Consider the following 19,286-nt stretch of genomic DNA (forward strand, 5'->3'; position numbering starts at 1 on the left):
ACAGGTAAGTTCGACACGACCAGAAAAAGTTTGGACAAAGCAAATTTGTATGGTTCCAAATAATTTCTGAAATTAATGATATAATCTTACTTCCAGGACAATGCCATGTATTGAGGAGAGACTAAACTGAGTGTAGGATCTAAATTGAATAAGACAGGGATTTTGTGGACAGAAGTGAAAAGAAGAGCCAGATAAAAGAGAATGTGTGTCAGAAAAATGAGAAAATCTCAATAAAAGACCTTGTGGTTGAGGGCTTCTCGATACCATCAGAAGCACAATCACACGTGCTATGAAGGTGGCAAATCTACCTTAAAGCTCCCTCTCCTATAAAAATATGAAACATCTCATTTCAAATCAAGTGACATTAGAGGATTGTGCTTAAATTCTAAAAAATTCCTTATTAACACCAGTAATAATAATGAGAAAGACACTGGTTTATAGATAGGAAAAGGATGAAAGGAGGAGGGGAAAGGAGAGGAGGGAGGGGCCTTGGTGAGCGCTCACCTAACACGCATCAATGGAAAGGTGTTCCGCACACCCGCTGCGTGCAGGGCTCGACTGCAACTTGAACTTTACCTTAGAAATACCAACAATGCAACCTAACCCTTTGTACCCTCATATTAGTCTGAAAGAAAAATAAATGAAAAAAGAATAAAAACAGACAACAAAATTAGCAAGTTACTGAATTGTACAGTGATGAGTAACTTTTAAATATAAAAGCACATACATCAACCAGGAGACAGATCCCGTATACCATAAAACAACAACTACAAAAATGAGATGTACGGTTTAAATGCGACAGGGGATAATTTTTATAAGGAAAAACATAAAACACTTTAGAAAGACGCAAAGGTTGACTTCGACGAATGAACAAGACAAACCACATTTTGGGATAGTAAGAAATAGCTTTGTAGAGATAGTAATTTTCTTGACTTAATTATTCACTTACATACAATCATAAGAGAAATAGCTGCAGTATCCTTTTTGTTCTGGTGCCAAACTGATTACAAGTATATTTGTAATACCAAGCAAATGTGATTAACCTGGCAAGCCAGGAGAGAAGAACCATGGAGAAAGATAGCCTGGCACTACCAGGTATTCAGATCTCTATGAAACTTCCTAAAGCGGGATAGTGTTGCTTGAAGAGACACCCCTCCCCAAAGAAATGGAATGAAATTTCTAGATGGTGCAAATCAATTGCAAAGACTCATTTGTGTAATCCAAAAGCAGCCATAGAAATCAGCAGGAGAAATACAAATTTTCATTCAGGGAGGCTAGAATAGATGGACAGTTACGAGTTACATATGGCACATTCCAAACAAGAGGACAAACTTCGTATGAGTCAAAGATGAAAGTGAAGGAGAATCAAACCAATCATAGAAGAACACATGGGTCATATAATCTGAGAGTGAAAAAACTTTCCTGACTCTAACTAAAGATACAGTAGTGGACCTATTAATACATTTGACTACATCTAAGCATGTATCCAAAAAGACCAAAATGTCATATTTAAAGAACAAAGACAAATACAAAATTTTAACCTAGACAACTGATAAACTTCAAATTTAATTCTAGGCTAGGAGCAAGTAAACTACAGGATGCAGGTCAGATCAAGCTTGCTGCCTATTTTTATATAGCCTGTAAACTTAGAATGGTTTTGCATTATTAAATTGTTGAAAAAATCAAGAAGAGAATAATATTTTATTACACATTAAAATTAATTGAAATTCACATTTCAGTACCCGTAAAGTAGGTACTCTTCAAATATGTAAAGAGCATCAAATATGTAAAGATGCTTAACTTCCCTTATAACAAAAAAAGTAAATTAATTTTACTTTTTCTGGTAGAAAGGATCTTATTCTGTTTCCCAGGCTAGAGTGCAATGGCTGTTTGCCGGCAGTGATAGCTCACTGCAGCAAAACTCGTGGGCTCAAGTGATCCTTCCACATTAGCTTCCCAAGTAGCTGGGACTGCAGGTGCTTGTCACCATACCCAGCATAAGTTAAAATTGAAAATGAGGTTGGGTGGCACCTATGGCTCACTGGGTAGGGCACCGTCCCCACATACCAAGGGTTGTGGGTTCGAACCTGGCCCCAGCCAAACTGCAACAAAAAAATGGCTGGGTACTGTGGTGGGCACTTGTAGTCCCAGCTACTTGGGAGGCTGAGGCAAGAGAAGTGCCTAAGCCCAGGAGCTGGAGGTTGCTGTGAGCTATGACACCATGGCATTCTACCAAGGGTGATAAAGTAAGACTCTGTCTCTAAAAAAAAAAAAAAAATTAAAAATGAGGTTATTATCATATAGGCAATTGTCCAACATTTTGATAATACAATCCTTTTGTGCACTAATAGGAAAATAAGTACTTGCATATGTTGTTAAAGCATATGCAAAATGTTACAATCTGATCTCTAAAACTGCAAATTTAAAAATTCTTTTGAAAAATTATGTGTACATTTACCTGGGACTCAGCAATTCCATTTCCAAGAATTCATCCCACTTGCACCAATTTGAATGTACGTATGCACAAGATCCTATAATATATCTATTTGTATTAGCAAATGGATAGAAAATAGCTTACGTTTGTTGATGTGGTACTATTCGGACAAACTATGGAGCACTTTACCATTGGAAAAAGAGTGCAGGATATTTCCAAATCGTTGTATAGTGGGGCTTCCAGATTATATTGAGTGGAAACAGCAAAGTAGAAAAAAATGCACAAAGTTTGCTAGCATCCATTCATCTACGTGTCCATCTAACAAATGTAGATCAATGTCTATGTGCATTGTATTATATAAAATAGAAAAATAGATAAAAATAGATCGTGAAGAAAATAAAGGTGTTCATAGAGGAGAAAGTAACAGAAGCTGGACTTTTCCTAAAGCAACCTGAGATGAAAATTTTATGTGATTGTCCTGAACCAAAATTCAGTTATAGTAATTCCTGCAAATGAAGGGGAAGAGTAACAAAGGGATATAAATGTGCATCAAAGTGTTCTTTTAAGTACAACATCCTGGGTGGCAAAAAATAAGAACAAAAGAAGTACAAAATGCTGGTTTGTTATTTTGAGACAGTTACGCTTGTAAGGAAGCAAAAACAGGAATCAGGTTGGTACCGTTGAGAATTGGGATTTTCAGAATGGGGAAAAAAAAAAAAAACATATACAAGATTAAAGAAGTTAAAATTCCCAAGTCCCAAATTTAAACTAAATACCAGTGTGAATTTATGAAGTATTTTATTCAAACTTGATTTATTTCCTGGCCCCTTTCACTGCAAAGGTGGAGAAACAGTGACTAGCCATTGTGTTCAGATTGTGGCCTACAGATGTCACATCTCACTGAAAGGAATTAGGGCTCTATGGGAAAATGGCTAATTCCAGTTCTAGCGATAGTCAAAATGTACCCAGAGAATATTATCATTATCGTTACCAGGAAAAAAGAAAGCTACCACATATCAAAGGATTCCGAATCTGGGTCAAAGGACCCAGGAGCCAGCTGATTTAGGCACCAATGACAAAATTTGGGTCAATTTAAACATGAAGACAATAATAGAAATTGATTAAAACATTCAAAGATATGCATTCATAATGATTCTTAGAAAATTAAAAAGCCCATTCAACATTTGAAGACTGCCAGGGAACCAGTTCATTATTTTTAAAAACTAGATAAAGTTATCAAGAATTTGGCTTGTACTATAAACTATAGCTCAGGCTACTGAAATAGTTGATATGGGGACGTTTATCTTTACAGAAGCAATTCAGGTAATTGGGCAGTCCAGAGGAACATGTTAAACAACAGCATGGAATGCAATTTGCAAAATGCAGACGGTGTGGAATCTACAGAGCAAATGACCCAGTTTCTTCAAAGAGCAAATTGTACGGGGAAGAAAAAAAAGCAACAAAGAGTTGGAACTTGCTGTGGTGGCAGACGGATGGTTTCTGAATTTTCTGGTTTCACTCTATGTATTGCCAAAGGGTGAATATGAATTTCCTTGCCATACTGAATTAGGGAATAAATATTAAAGGTTTTTGATCCAAATTATAGAACATATTGGGAGGTGGCACTTCCTCGGCTGTGCCCGGATGTAACTAGAATAGTTACATAGACTGGCATCTGTTTCATGGATACCTTGGGATTCCTGGCAACCAGCTTTCAGATGGACGGCTTATCAAGAGTGAAAAGAGTGGATTAGAATCTTTTAAAACAAAATATTAGAAGCAGAAATAGCAATTATGGGGCAAAGAATTTTTTCTCCTCTTTTTTCTCTTGTTCTCCCCCCTCCCCCTTTAAAGCTTGCTTCTTTGCTATTTTGTTGAATAACTGTTATGATTTAAAAGCAGTAAGAGGCTTGGCACCTGTGGTTCAAGTGGTTAAGGCACCAGCCACATACACCTAAGGTGGCGGGTTCAAATCCATCCTGGGTCCGCCAAACAACAATGATGGCTGCAACCAAAAAAATAGCCGGGCGTTGTGGTGGGCGCCTATGGTCCCAGCTACTTGGGAGGCAGAGGCAGGACACTCGCTTGAGCCCAGGCGTTGGAAGTTGCTGTGAGCTGTGATGCCATAGCACTCTACCTAGGGGGACAGCTTGAGGCTCTTTCTCAAAAAAAAAGTTAAAAGCAATAAGACAGCAATATCAAGCCGTACACAAAACCAGACATTACTTATAGGTATAGTTAACATAAACTACTATTTATCCTTTAAACTGTCCGTCCTTTTTAATGAACAAATAGAATATTTTTATAGGTACTTTAGACTCAGTGACTGTCATGGCCTGCACTGCTGCGTTGCAGGATGTCAGGATGGTTTACTGGAGATTGAGGGGGCAACGCATAGTCAAGTTTCTATGGAGTCTGAATTCATTCTGTTGCCCTTTTATCCCTATCTTAGCCTTCTGTCTAATCTAGAAGATATTACAAAGGTCCATATTGGATATCCATAAAGGTTAATTGATAACTAGAAGATAATTAAGGAGGTTAAGATGATGACAATTTAGATATCTCTATATTCTAAAAATTGGAGCAACTAAGCCAGTTAAAAGATTCAAGAACAAACAATAAAAGCAAAACACCGCCAGATTTCTTTTTTAATACCCTTTCAACTTTGGACTATTTGATCTACAGAGGTGTGGCGATGACTTTCCATCCCCCCCTCACTCATCTGCCTCATTATTAACACGGACATGTGTGTATTTGTCGAAATGAGCAAACCGAGATCTGAATATTACTATCGATATGAAATCAATTCTAGACTTGTGTGGTTTTCACCAATTTTTCTTTTAGTGTCCCCTCCTAACTGCTGTGTATGATAGTAACTGTTACTAAGTTACTTTAGTTGTCCTGTCTCCTCAGTCACCTTAGTACTGTGCCAGCTTCTTAGTCTCTACCTCAGCTGTTTTTCAAAACCTTGGCCATCTTGAGGAGTACTGGCCAGGTATTCTGTGGAATGTCACCATATCTGGGTTTGTCTGGTGTTTTTCTCGTGATTAGAGTGGCATTATGGGTGTTTAGAAAGAAATCAACATGACTCAAGCCCCGTTGTTGTCACATGATACGGGGACACAGGCTATTCCTGGGGTTGCTGACCTTCCTTACTTGGTTAAGACAGTGCTTTTCAGCTTTCTGTGCTGTAAAGTCACTGTTTTTTCCTATTCCTTCCTCTATTCTTTGGAAGTGAGTCATTAAAACTAGTCCACCGTCAAGGTGGTCGGCAATAAGGATTAAGCTTCACCCAGTTGATCTCTTAGCTAAACTGGTGCACTTCCACTGATTTCAAAAATAGTTCAATTACTGTTGAGTGATCTTTCAATAAATATACAAGCATTCATAATTCATTCTAAGATATCGTCTCAATTCTACCCCCATAATAAAACAGAAAGAATGTGTCCAACTTTGATTTATTTTCCCTAATTGTACCTTGGAGCTCTGTACTGCTGTGGCAGCTCTCCCTCCATGTATTCACGTGCTCCGGGATCTAACTCTCACTGCAATGCTACTAACATCATGTTTACTTGCAAATCGTTTTCTCACCCATTTTATCTAAGGTGCAGAAAACCTCAGTTTTTTCTGTGAAACTGCTAAACAATTACATTTTTGTACTATTTGATCAAGGACTTTAAAATTACCCAGCTTAATAAATACAGGGGTTTCATGCTTAAATCTCTAGAATTCAGATGATGTAGTTAGGTAAAAGTATTTGTTTCATCCCTCCTGTTCTTTTGTATTGCAGGTCACAATCAGCGTAATAAGGAAAGGAAAAATGAATAAGATAAAAAGATTGAATTTAAGTGTCATTATTTATAGATGGTTTTAAATTGTGTATAGGAAAATCAAAATAACCAACGTGAGAACTATTAACTGAGAAAAAAAGCTCAGCAAATTAGTTAAGTTCGAGACCAATATTTACAAACATTGAAAAGCATTTTGAGCTTATTGTATATCTGCATTAATTAGAAAACATAATAGAAAAAATCCTTTGGTCACTGAATTGATAAATATAAATGAAAAATACTAACAAACTGTGAAAATATAAAGTAAATCTAAAACTTTACTGAAGACATTTTGAAAAACCTGAATAAATGCAGAAATGTAAAATATTTATGATGGAGGTGATGCATCAGTGTAAAGTCATTAGATCTTCACAATATTAATAATAATTTAGTGCAATTACACTCAAGGTAGGATCCTTTGTTTACTGGCAGCTAAGTAATGACTGATTCTGCAAAGCAGATGAAAGGCTCCCTAAGTAATAGGGAGGAGTCCACCACTCCAGTTGGACTTTAACCTTACAAAAGCTAAGTAGGTCACCTAGTTGTATACACCCCATATTAATTGGAAGTTAAAAAAGAAAGATAGTATACACAATATTTTAAAGTCCAACAGAAATACATTTTATCTTATCAGAGGTGAAAAACTATGATAGTTATAACAACAGGACAGTCTTCAGACAGAAATAGACAAACAGCAGAGTGAAACATTACAGGAGGTTAAAAGAGAGACCTTGTTAGGCATTTGCTACGTAAGTCAGTTGTTGAACAAGCTGTTTGATAAGTGGCTAATTATATGGAGGGAAGAAATTCATTTCATGGTACGTCATTTACAAAAATAAATTCTAGATATACCAACTATCTAGTAAGAAATAGGAAACTCGTGCTGATATTAACAAAAAGAATATATTTATTCTTAGTATTCTTAATTCTTTTTTTAATTACACCAAAATCTTTATACCAAAAAGAAAAAAGATTAAGATGTCATAAGCAAAGAATAGATGAAAAGAAGTTATCCTTAATGTCTGTAAAATATAAGATTATCATATTCAAAAGATCAGATGTTTTCTACAAACTCAACAAAAAATGTAAAAGCCTAGTGAAAAAATTAGCAAGAAAAAAAGAATATTTACTAACGTTCAGTTACCTAAACATTTAGTTTATTATGACTTAATAATCTCACTACCATTTTTATGGTCTAAATGTACTTCCATTTCTGTAGACCAAGAGATTGGTACAAGAATGTTTGTTGCCTCATTATTTTTTAGGTCAAAATGTTGGAAATACAGAGTGACAAAAAATATATACACATTTTAAGAAAGGAACAAACTATTAAAATTGTTAATACTCAAGTTGTGCTTGACTTCTATAGCTATAAGAGGTATAAGACACAATATATAAGACAAAACATTATTGGTATATATGGAATTTTAACATATAAAATACATTTTACCATATAATACATTCTTTTCCTTTCTTAAAATGTGCATACATTACACTTCTAAGTTAAGAAGTTGTCTTTAAATGATATGCATGTAAGTCATGAAACTGAAAACAGTGAATGCATCAAAGATTAGAGGATATAAGAACAGAAACCAATTGTTTTGTCTAAAGTAATTTTATCGAGGACTAGGTTTCATCAAAATAACTCAGTTTAGTGCTCTGAGGTTCAGCTCATTAAACAAATAAAAAGTAAATTGCATGCTTGCTTCTACAGCGTGAATAGTGTTTTTACGTTGAATTCTGGATTCCATTTTCTCAAGTGGGGGGTGATGAAAATGCTGAGGGTTATATAGCATTATAAAGTACTCTCATAATTTGTTTGTCTATGCGAATTCAGTTGTATATATCAAAACGCTTAAGTGCTTAGTCTATTGTTAACAGGGGAAAACACTTTACCTTATAAGGAGAAGTAGCCTTGTAAGGTAATAGAAGGCAATAATTATAAACAGCCCTGCCACCTTCTCTGACAGCCATTAAGCCTTTCCGATATAAATGTGGAAAATTTTTCTCCCCTATTGCCAATAAAATAGCAAAAAACTGGGCCTGTCCAAATGCAAGAGTTATTTTCAAAGATTTTGAGGATACCCACATCAGGAGGGGCAGCACGTAACCTGCAGGTAATGTGATTGAGGTCCATGGGAAAGCCTCCTGCCCACAAACCCCTTTGTTCTTCTACGGGACTGTTATTTTCCAAGAGTCTATCTGTGGAAATGGCGGTAAAAGCTTTCTGATGAAGGGAGCCGAGTACTTTTTCTCCTTTACAACCATACCTTCAACACTTTCCTGGATAACGTACAGAGTAGGACACAGTTTCTGACCTGAGAACTACTGAGGACAGAGATTTCATCTGGCTCATTTATGTGTTCCCAGAATTTCGGTCCAGTACCCGACATCTAAAATTCACATTAAATGTGTATCTAGCAGAATGCAATGAAGGTATATATAAAAGAATTTCCAGGTCCTCAATAATGATTTATTTGCGCAAGCATTAGTTTACTAGATTAGCTATCCGTGTCCGTGGGAAAATGTACAAGAGCTGGTAAATTTTAAAAGGCTTTAGGTAGATGGGTCTGAGTATAGATTTAGGGAAGGCATTTCTATAAGGGGCTTTTAAATTCTTTGGTATGGCAGGAGTGTATTTGTAACGGGAAGAGGGCTAAGTGGGGTCAAAATGAAAGAATGAAAATACTTCAAAACTATTAAAAAATGATGAGGTTTGGCTTTACTAGAAATTTGCAAGTTCAGAGATAAAAAATTGGAATATTTCCCCTCTAACTAAATGTCTTTTTATAGTTCAGAAAATATGTGCTAACAATCTACTCCAAAGAGAATAATTAGCAATAATAATTCCAGAGTTTCAGGCCAATAGTAAAGTTAAAATAGGGCATAGAACAAAACAAGCAAAAGGAAGGAATACTTCTGTATAATTTCTTTAAATGTGGTGTGAAATTTACTTTGGTTTTTTTTTTTCCGCCTTCCTGTGATCTTATTTTTTCTGTTGTCCTTGTTTAAAAAAGGGAACATCATTCAATACCACCCTCATACCCCGCCCTACCTCTCCAAATCAGAGACCCAATCAAGGGATTAATGGCATGTTGAATGATTATTTCCACCAAGCACTGGTTAAGACAGGTTACCTTCCCTGTGTCAAGAGTTGGAAGTGGTGTCACTATGAATAATCTTTAATTATTTAACAAAGTGTATGCTTGAATAACATATCATTAACGAATTTTGTTAATGTGCTTGGTATAAGAAGACTCCTCTTAAATCTGTGTGGCATAAAATAAAAGAATCAAATTTCTGTGAAAAAAGGTACTATTAAAAATCTGTTTTATTTATTTAAACATGACAAAGTCATTTCAGTGTCACAGATTTGTACCTTTGATACTAATCCATTTATTTTCTATGAAAATTAACCTCGGGCAAGAAAATACATGTGTATACTTCTGAAGTTTTTTGGAGAAGTCCTCTTGTGAGTGAAAATGAAAGGTATTTAGTCGCCAATTATATTTTTAACCTTAGAGAGCTCAGAAAGTACATGATATTCTGTTGGAAAGAATCTAATATTGGATGTTAAAATAATATTTTACCCAGCTAACATCTTCCTTTTTTTAATTTTAAAAGAAATGCGTATTTGTTGTAGAAAAATGTTTCTAAGTTACAAAACAGAAAATAAGCTCTCACAGCTTTAAGTTATTTATCTCTGGTAATATCATATGGTGCTTAGAGAACTATAATTAGGATTAACTTTCTGTAATACAGTTTATCCTTTCCCTTTGAAAGGATCATCCTTCTTGACCCAGTTGTAAGTAGGGTTCTCCATTAGGTAAAATGGAATGAAAAGAATTCACTAATTCATTCACTAGTAAGCTCAGAGTAGTTAATAATTGTCAAGGGATCAGTAAATTATCATGTTAAAGATTATCATGCAAAAATCACCATGTTAGAAATATATAGTCTCCGTTTCATTACCAACCTTTTCAAAAGTGCTCAATGCTTTCTGCTACTTCCCTTCAGTCCTAACAATATGCTTTCTATCCTTGTGACTTCGTTGAGATTTCTACCAAAGAGTTCTTAATTATATTAAGGATATAATTAGGGGGTTATTCATTTTCTTTAGAGTCCTTAATATTTTTGTAATTTGGGGACATAGGATCTTTCCTTCTGGAAAATATCTTCTCTGATTGCCCCTAGAACTATAAATAGCATTCTGTATCTTCCTGAACCTCCCCACTTCCAAACAAGTACACTTTCTTTTCCTTTTTTTCTCATATAAGCCTTCCTCCCAGCCCAAACTTTAGATGCATCATTTCCTTTCATTCTTCTAGCACTCTGTAAGGAGTTTTCATGCTCAAAAATTTTTTTTTTAAATTTTGGATTAATACAAGGGTGGATATGATTAGGTTATATTGTTTGTGGTTGTCAGGTAAAGTCCAAGTTGTAGCTGAGTACTCCCCCCGGAGGGAGGTGTGCTATGTACTCCCACATTGTACCCAGTAGGTGGGATGTACGTGTACCTGATCAAGCTTGAAAGCTCCTGTACAGCTCCTGAGGACACAATAAACAAAACCAACAGACAAACCTTCAGAATGGGAGAAGATATTCATGCTATGCATCTGATGAAGGGCTAATAACCAGGATCTACAAAGAACTCCAGCAGATCAACAAGAGAACGAAAACCCAGTTAATCGCTGGGCAAGAGTCCTGAACAGAACCTTCTTCTCCCAAGAAGACAGATGCATGTGGTGCTGCTGAAACCCTTCCTGGACTTTCACCTCTTAAACCCTGGTTTCCTATGCTGTCTTGCCCTTTTGTCTGTTTGTCGCTTAGAAATCAGCAAATGCTCTGCACTCTGAGTAGATGTGGCATTCATCTAATTAGGTTGCTTTCTGTTATGGATATTGAAACCTCAAATTATAATTTCCTTGGTTGTACCTTGGTGCAAGGAAACTAATAAAAATATATGTTTTCTTTAGTTTTATAGCAGTTCTGAGCAATGGGTTTGATCTGATGCTAGTTGTTCCATTAAGGCCAGAAAGGAAAGTTCTAAGCAGGGCTGGTCAAATGGCTAATCAGACAACTCTGTATTACTGCGTGTGATGAGATTAGAAACTTGTGTCAGAATATATACCAACACTGCTTCCTTCAACTAGAAAGTCTCATATGCCCCAGCCCCCAAATGGTAGCTGGATCATTTACATTCCTTACATGCCTTAGTGGATTACATTCTGGCGCAAGCTCCCTACAGATTGTAAAGAAACAATTTATCGACCATCTATCTAACAACCTTACTAGTTACAGGTCTGGAAAATGAAGCATAGCACAGCCGAGAGTAATCTTAACTGTATGGTAGGAACTCACAGCCAACTCTAGTAAGGATTCATTTTTATGGAATTCCTGTCTTGAGACAGATTTATCAGTTCAGCAACATTCTCAAATAGCCACCAGTACTTGTTCTATAATTCTGGATAATTTTGCTATTATTTCATATTAAAAATCATCATAATGCAAGAATTTTCTCTTCTCCTTTCATAGCCTAATTTTTGTTCCTTCACTCTGGAATCCCATCCTGAGATGTTGGTGTTTCACGAGACTTACTTTCCCTTTCACTGTGAAGTTCACAGAATTCCTGCCTATGGTTCAAATCACTCACATTCTGATGGTACCCTCTCTCTATCTCTATTACTATTGTGGTCTTTATCCTGAGATTCCTATCCATGTTGCAAACCATACTTGCATATCTCACTCAACTGTGTATGTAAACCGAATTCTTTATTTAATTTCTAATTTCCTCAAAGCTGTTTTCTCACTGAGACTACCAGTACTCTCTTTGTTAATCAATTTAGAGCAGGGGTGATATTTACATCCATGACTCCAAGCTCTCCACTCCTGTAACATCTTACACATTCCCAATTCCTAGCAAGTGGACCTCCTATATATCTCTTTTTGTCTTACTGCTTTTGATCCCAGTTGTTCCTAGAATAATTCAGATTTTATTCACTTACCTATATTGTAAAAATAGCCTGAAAATTGGTATCCCTATATAAGCTCTTATATTCCTTCCCATCACCTGGGAAAGTAATGTTGTAGGAGTTATGTTTTAAATATTCAAATATTATTATATTATTCAGTCGCTCAAAATTATTCAATACATCCCCATGTATTTGGAATATATTCACATTCACTTGGCAATGAAATGCTCCTTTCATGGAATACCATGGGCCATATTTACGTCTCAACATCCCTACTTCCCACTTTCCTCGCATTCTGGTCTTCCAGCTGATTTTAAATTCATTCAATGCCTAAACTTTATGGTTTAACTTTCCCCTTTCTTAGGGTCTCTTCAAAACAGGCTTTTTGTTCATGAGATTTATCTCCGGCTTCCTTTGCAGATCAGACATATCTGGAACTCTATCTCTGTCTGAATCATGCATTCCCATTACTAGCATCCTGAATTTTATTTGCTCATTTGTTCAATCAGTGTATAGCATGGCATGCATGTGGAAGAAGGACTTACCATATATGTACACATTAATAAAAATATTATTAATAGTAATGCTGTAATCTTGACTTCACATATTCATAGAATGTTAAGAGAGCTGGAGTTGTACAGGAGGAGATCCCAGAGGCTTGGGTAACTCCAAATCTCAGAACTAGTTGCCAGAAATGTGGTTTCACTTTTTTTGTCACTTTGGATAGGTTCATTACATGGATATATAGTGGTGGAGTCTGGGCTTTTAGTGTGACCAGCACTCAGCAGTGGACATTGTGGCCATTCAGACATTTCTCACCCCTCCCTCCCCTCACACAGCTCCACCTCTACAATCTCCAATGTCTATTATTCCACACTCTGAATCTATGTGTACGCATTATTCAATGTTTACTCATGAGAACATGGTTATAGAAATAATCTCTATTGGTGAAATTATGAAGAAGGAAAAATAAATCTATATTAGTTTTGTTGTCACACCTCAAATTGCAAAAGTTATGGGCACAATATGTGATAAGTGTTTACGTAAAATAGAAAGGCAACAAATTTGGGGGAGAATACCTGAACAGCAATGTCTTCTGATTGACAACAATTGGGTTCTGTACTATCTATATTGTCCCTAAGAAGTATCTATCTTGACATTTTTCTGTCTTTATCTATATACTTATATCTTTATTTCTATTTATGTACGTAATTTTTTAGCAATTTAATTATAAAATGTCTTGGTGTGATTTTATGTAAGTGTAACTCCATTGTTTTGGAGTTTTCTGAATTTATGGATTCTGTAAAATTATGTCTTTTACTAAATTTGGTATGTTTTCTGATTTTCTTTTAAATGGTATTAGTCTCTTTCTCTTTCGTTGAGACTCTAATGACATGGGTTAGATATTGTGACTGTGTCCCCAGTGCCTAGAGTTCGGTTTACGCTTTTAGTCTGTTTTTCTTTACACTCTTGAGACTAGATAATTTCTGTAGCTTCCTTTGAGGTTTACAGACTCATTTTGGTGTCATTTCATCTTCATTCTGCCATTCTACCCATTCAGTAAAATTTTAGTTTTAGTTACTGTATTTTTCAGTTCCTAAACTTTTACTTGCTTTCATTTTTTCAATATTTTCTATTATCTGCTGAGAATTTTGTTCGCTTCAAAAGTGTCTCCTTTTGCCTGAGGGAGACAGTTACGTTAACTTCTTTAGAGTCTTTCTGACACTTTCATTATCTTTTCCCATAAGAATTTATTAGATTTTTCTGTTTGTTGGGATTTTGATTGTTTGTTAGGATTTTTAATGTCATGCTATGTTATTCTTGATCCTATTAAAATCACTGAGAAAATGTTGAATTAATTAATTATTTCTGTGAGTTTAGAAGGCAACTAACCAAGGTGAAGTTCTGTTTCAACTTCTGTCCCAGTGTCGGTTCAGGGCTCACCTTTCTCCTCTCGAGTTTAGCCTGTCCCATGCATGGGTGCTTAGGGGGTAGTCTGGTACTTGGATAATAGTTTATATGGTGGTCCAATTTTCAAAGCCTTTGCTATGCTTTTTCAGGCTCATTCCACACATTTTCAAACAGTGAGTAAGCCAGGATTTTTGTAAGTCTTCTTATAGCATCAAGGATCCCCTTCTCCAATTCTTTGCTCATCAAGATTTCTGCCACACTTTCTAGCACTTAGCATCCCCCCTTTCCAATTTTTCTGGCCAGAAAGATGTTTTATTTCAAGTTTTATGCCCTGTGTACAACATTCTTCAGGATGATTAAGGTCACGCTTAGGCTAGGCAATGAAGGGAAAAACAGCGATAGTGAGAAAAAATTGTGAAGATTTTCTTCATATTCCTTTGACTGCAGGACCTTACTTTCCCAGTTCTTTTGTTTAGAGAGATGGATTTTTCTCTTGGTATTTTGTGTTCTGCCTCTGCGACTATGAAAGCCTAGGCAGAGGCTGATGTTGGGGCCAAATTGGATAGAAGAAAGAGAGAAAAAGAAAATACATTTTTTTTCTATAATCCTCATCTCTCCGAGTCCTATTTTCCTGATCACTTGGACAGAAACGTGGAGTTTTTCTTAGAGTTATTTCACTGTGCCTTATGAAATTGGGTTGCCCTTGGGTCAAATCCAAGAGGTAAAAGCGGGAAAGTAAATCTTGGTGCAATACAGGCTGTTCTATGAATGTAGACTTCCCTCGCCAATTCACCATATGTATTGCTTGTCTTTCAGAATCTTTGGAAGTTGCTTTTTATATTCTGATAGCAGTTTTAATTCTTCTGGGTGGGTGAGAGAGACAGACTTTACTGGGTTTAATCTGGGAGTGGAAATTTATTGACAAACTTTAAACAGCAGCTTAAAATTACCTCATTTCCTTTTTATAGAGAATACTAAGGAGGGTTATAAAGAAATGGATGTGTACTTCCAAACTCTGAAAGAGTAGAATAAATTGGAGATACGGTAACCAGTCACGAGACTTGCAGCCTTTTGCTTCCTTTCCCAAGAAAAAGCAAAAAGTATCTTGTTTATATCATTTGGGGGGCAATGCATAAATATAAAATGTGTAAGAATGTCTTAGAAACAAATCTTGAAGAAAACGTATATTAAATTTTCTTCACCCATTGAAATATTTCATTAATATTTCTATGCACAAACTAGGAAACTAAAAAATAACAAGGAAGAAGTCCCTTTAAAGTTGGAATAATTCATGTAATGTCTGCAGTACATGAGCCAACTAATAAAAAAGCTATTTATGGCTACTTTGCAAATAGCTTCCCAAGTAGCATTACATCACACAGATGTAAATAAAATGTTGACTTTTATCACTTTGCCTTAAGGAAGGCAATATTGGTAGTTAAATCCAATAGCATACCGTAATTTTGTCTGCCCTGGCATAAATATCCCAAACTATTACTGTCGTGATGGGTTTAATGGCACTGACCACACAAATTTTCTTTGCTGGTCTCTGCCCCGTGGATTCCTTTCTTGAAGCATGTGTTTGATTTCGAAGTTGACCAAGTTATGCACTCAAGCATATTTGAAGAAATCACTTACAATTTGAGGTCATTCTATGGAATCAAAACACTTAAAAAAGGACGAGATGATACTATTCCAGATACATGCGTATTTTCAGTAATGTATCTCTCTTCTTCATCACTTAATGAGGAGGAATGATGAAATACTATTCGAATAAAGACTACGAGGAATCTATAACCATCAGTGCTATCAATGAAGTGAGATTTTACCAAATGAAGGGACACTTTAACACTCACAGCATTAGGTTGTGTGGCTTTTCTTATCTGCTACACAAATGTAAAAGATGAGATGATGTTTAACAGCTTCTTTTCATTGAATGTAGATAAATGAGAAATCTCGACATGGTTGGGTGATTCATTTATTCTCATATTTTCTATAATTTGTGTGTAGTACAGCCTGTCTTTGGGGAAATTAGAAACTCCTTGTTAGTAAGAACACCATCATTTGCTTTCCACATATCCTGGAGTATAGAGTTTAAATGCAGGGTAGCTAGTCAGCATTAAGAAAATACTCAGTGAATTTAAATTTAATCAGAAGCATTTCTTTTATACTTAACATATGTAAAAAATATACTAGTTCAGGGTGGCGCCTGTGGCTCAAGGAGTAGGGTGCCAGTCCCATATGTCAAGGGTAGAGGGTTCAAACCCAGCCCTGGCCAAGAAACTGCAAATATATATATAATATTTAGTATTTATATATATACTAGTTCAGTTGCATGACTAACTCTCCTCCCAATATGTAATCTATGCTATTCACTAATTAGGTTTTTTCTCAGATTGAAAAAAATAACTGTAAATGGATTTGGAAATCTACTCCAAATTGCCATTCCTAAGGTAGATTTTGGTAGCAATGCTAATACCATGTGACATAGTTGTCATGAAATTAAAAGTAAATGGCAAGAATAAAAACATTTGCCAATCACCCAGTTTTGTGATTGGTACATCCGTGTTCTGTCTGTCCCAATGTTATGTCATTTCTTGGTCTGCCCTCAAACTGGTGTCACATAAGGAGTAAGATTAAGGTGTCACATGCCTATGGATGAGTGCAGTATGTTATTTCTTGATTTCTACTACTTCAAATGAAGATTAGTAACACACCAACAAGCAAAAGAATGAGTGTTTTTTTCTCAATTATCATTCACTACCATTTATTTATGTATTTATTTATTTGTTTTTGTTGTTGGGGTTACTACCTTTTAAAATATGAAAGATGTTGTTGATTTTCTTCTGGTTTCTCTGCAGTAGCCGACTGAAAGAAAAGTAACATCCTTGACCTTCACATGGGTCTACAACATGTGAAATTAAATCACTATGAGACAAAAAGAGAAAGAAACCAAATTATTGGCATTGTCCTATAAAAATCAAGTGAAGGGAGTAAATATTGGGCAATGTAGGGAGACATGGTAGGACAGAGAAAAGATATTAGATTCTACCACCATCTAGTTAATTTTGGTTGTGAATCATTGTAGAAAAAATCCTAGATCTAGGAGTTAAAATAGTAAAATAGACTATCCTGTCAATTTTATAACAGTATGCTGAAAGACATTAACTAGATAAAAATACCTTCAGTAGAAACCTCTTTACCTAAAATTCATTTGTCAGTTGGAGATGAGATCAGTTCTGCCTTGATGTATATTTCATCAATACTAATACAAATGTATGACTTTGAAACTCTCTAAAAGTGCCCATTTACTTTAGTACTTCTTGTTAATATTGATGAATAAGTAGAATTAATAGTATTCTCTTCAGCGATTCATAAGTGGTAACTGATAAAGATGGTACTCTTCAATGACACAATCATCCAACATATGCTTTCTAAGAGAAACTCACAACTCAAACATGAACTCTTGAACTACTATAGAGTTAAAACATTCTCATGAAGGATTCTCAGTTGATTAAATCTGTATGTAGAATATTAGGTCTGGCTTTTAAATGAATTTCAAATTTCTCTGTTTTTTAAGGCAATCTATTGTATATAATCTATATCCTTTCATACTGTACACCATGCCCCCTCTATGGGGAATTTTTATTTCTCGATTCTTCTGATAATGTTCTTTATAGTTCAGGAACTCTATTTTCCTGTCTCTAAAGGAGCTATTGCTGAGCACTGTTGGTTGTTTAAAGAAGTTAATTATATCCTGTTGACAAGATGGCAGAAATGGGTCGATTGTGATCTGTATGAAATGGAGCAGATTGGCAATTTGTAATATGTTCACTCCTGGTCAATTAGAGTTGTCAAGTCTTAAGAAGGCATTCAAGAGACTAGAGTTTGAATAGGCTTCTAATTAACTGGCTTAGTTTTTCTATCACAAAAGGTACTGGGACTATGAAAGGTTTTTGCTAATCAGAAAATGTTGTAAATACATGATTTATTCATAGGTGGTATTCAGCTATCTACATGTTAAGATTACTTCACCAAATTAGCTTGAGAATTTTGAGAAAAAAATCTTTATTTGAATATGATAAATATTAGATTAGATTGTCTTATTGTTTCCATTTGTGACTATAAAAGCTAAGAAAAAATATGTGTTCCTGGGGTTGGAAAAGTTAAAAGTCAACCCACACATGACTAATTATACTTCAATATTTATAACAAGTGAACTTCAGTCTGCTGCTGTTACTTTCTCTGACTTTCCTAGTAGATTTTGCACAGATTTTAAACAGACTCATTTTTTGTTTCCAGATATCAGTGCAGTGCCAGAACTTAGTAGGTAGTACTAAATTTTAGAGGATTAAATAGTGTGTCAATGAGGTTTTAATTTGATGAAGACATCTCAGAGTTTTGGTGATTTTATTGAAAATAAAATCGGGGGTTGGGGTTCATCATTTTGTCCAAAGGCACATTTGTGGACACTGGCGAATGTGGGTTTAGGGTGAGTTTGAACCTGGAGTTTATTGGGTGCTTATGGGTAGCAATAATCAAAAGTACAGATTTCATAGATTCCTTGAAGTGGACTTTGTGAGTGGTTCATGGAATATAGAATTATTGTGTTTTTATGTTGTAACTATGTTTTCCATCTTAAAACATCAGTATTCGCTTTCACAGAAGAAATCCTCTGAATTATTTATAGGAAGAACTTGTTGTTCCAAATTATATATAAATTCACATGTGTCTTGGTGTTCACTGGGAGTCTGAGCCTGCCTATATCTATGTATAAATACACATAGTCACCTCTATGGATGAGTGGGGGGTACTTATACACATGTGTATATGCACAACACGCTTCAGCAGGCAAGTTCAAAAGACATTTGAAAAACTGATCTTTTCTTTACAGTTTAGAGTTAAGTGTTTGCCACACTTCATGCTCATGGGGAAGCTTGTTTTTTTTTTTTTTTTTTTTTTTTTTTTTCCTATTTGGCACAGCTCATTCTTTCCTCATGACTAATATAATGAAGCATCCAAATGAGAAAATAGAAGAACATTGACCAAAAGTTAAGTTAGCTTATCTGTTTTCTGTTAGGAAAACTGCCATGAATTTATACATGGACTTCCTCACATAATGAACCATTTCACAGCATA

This window comes from Otolemur garnettii, unplaced genomic scaffold, assembly GCF_000181295.1.
Source record: "Otolemur garnettii isolate 467f Iridium unplaced genomic scaffold, OtoGar3 scaffold00095, whole genome shotgun sequence".
NCBI classification, from domain to species: domain Eukaryota; kingdom Metazoa; phylum Chordata; class Mammalia; order Primates; family Galagidae; genus Otolemur; species Otolemur garnettii.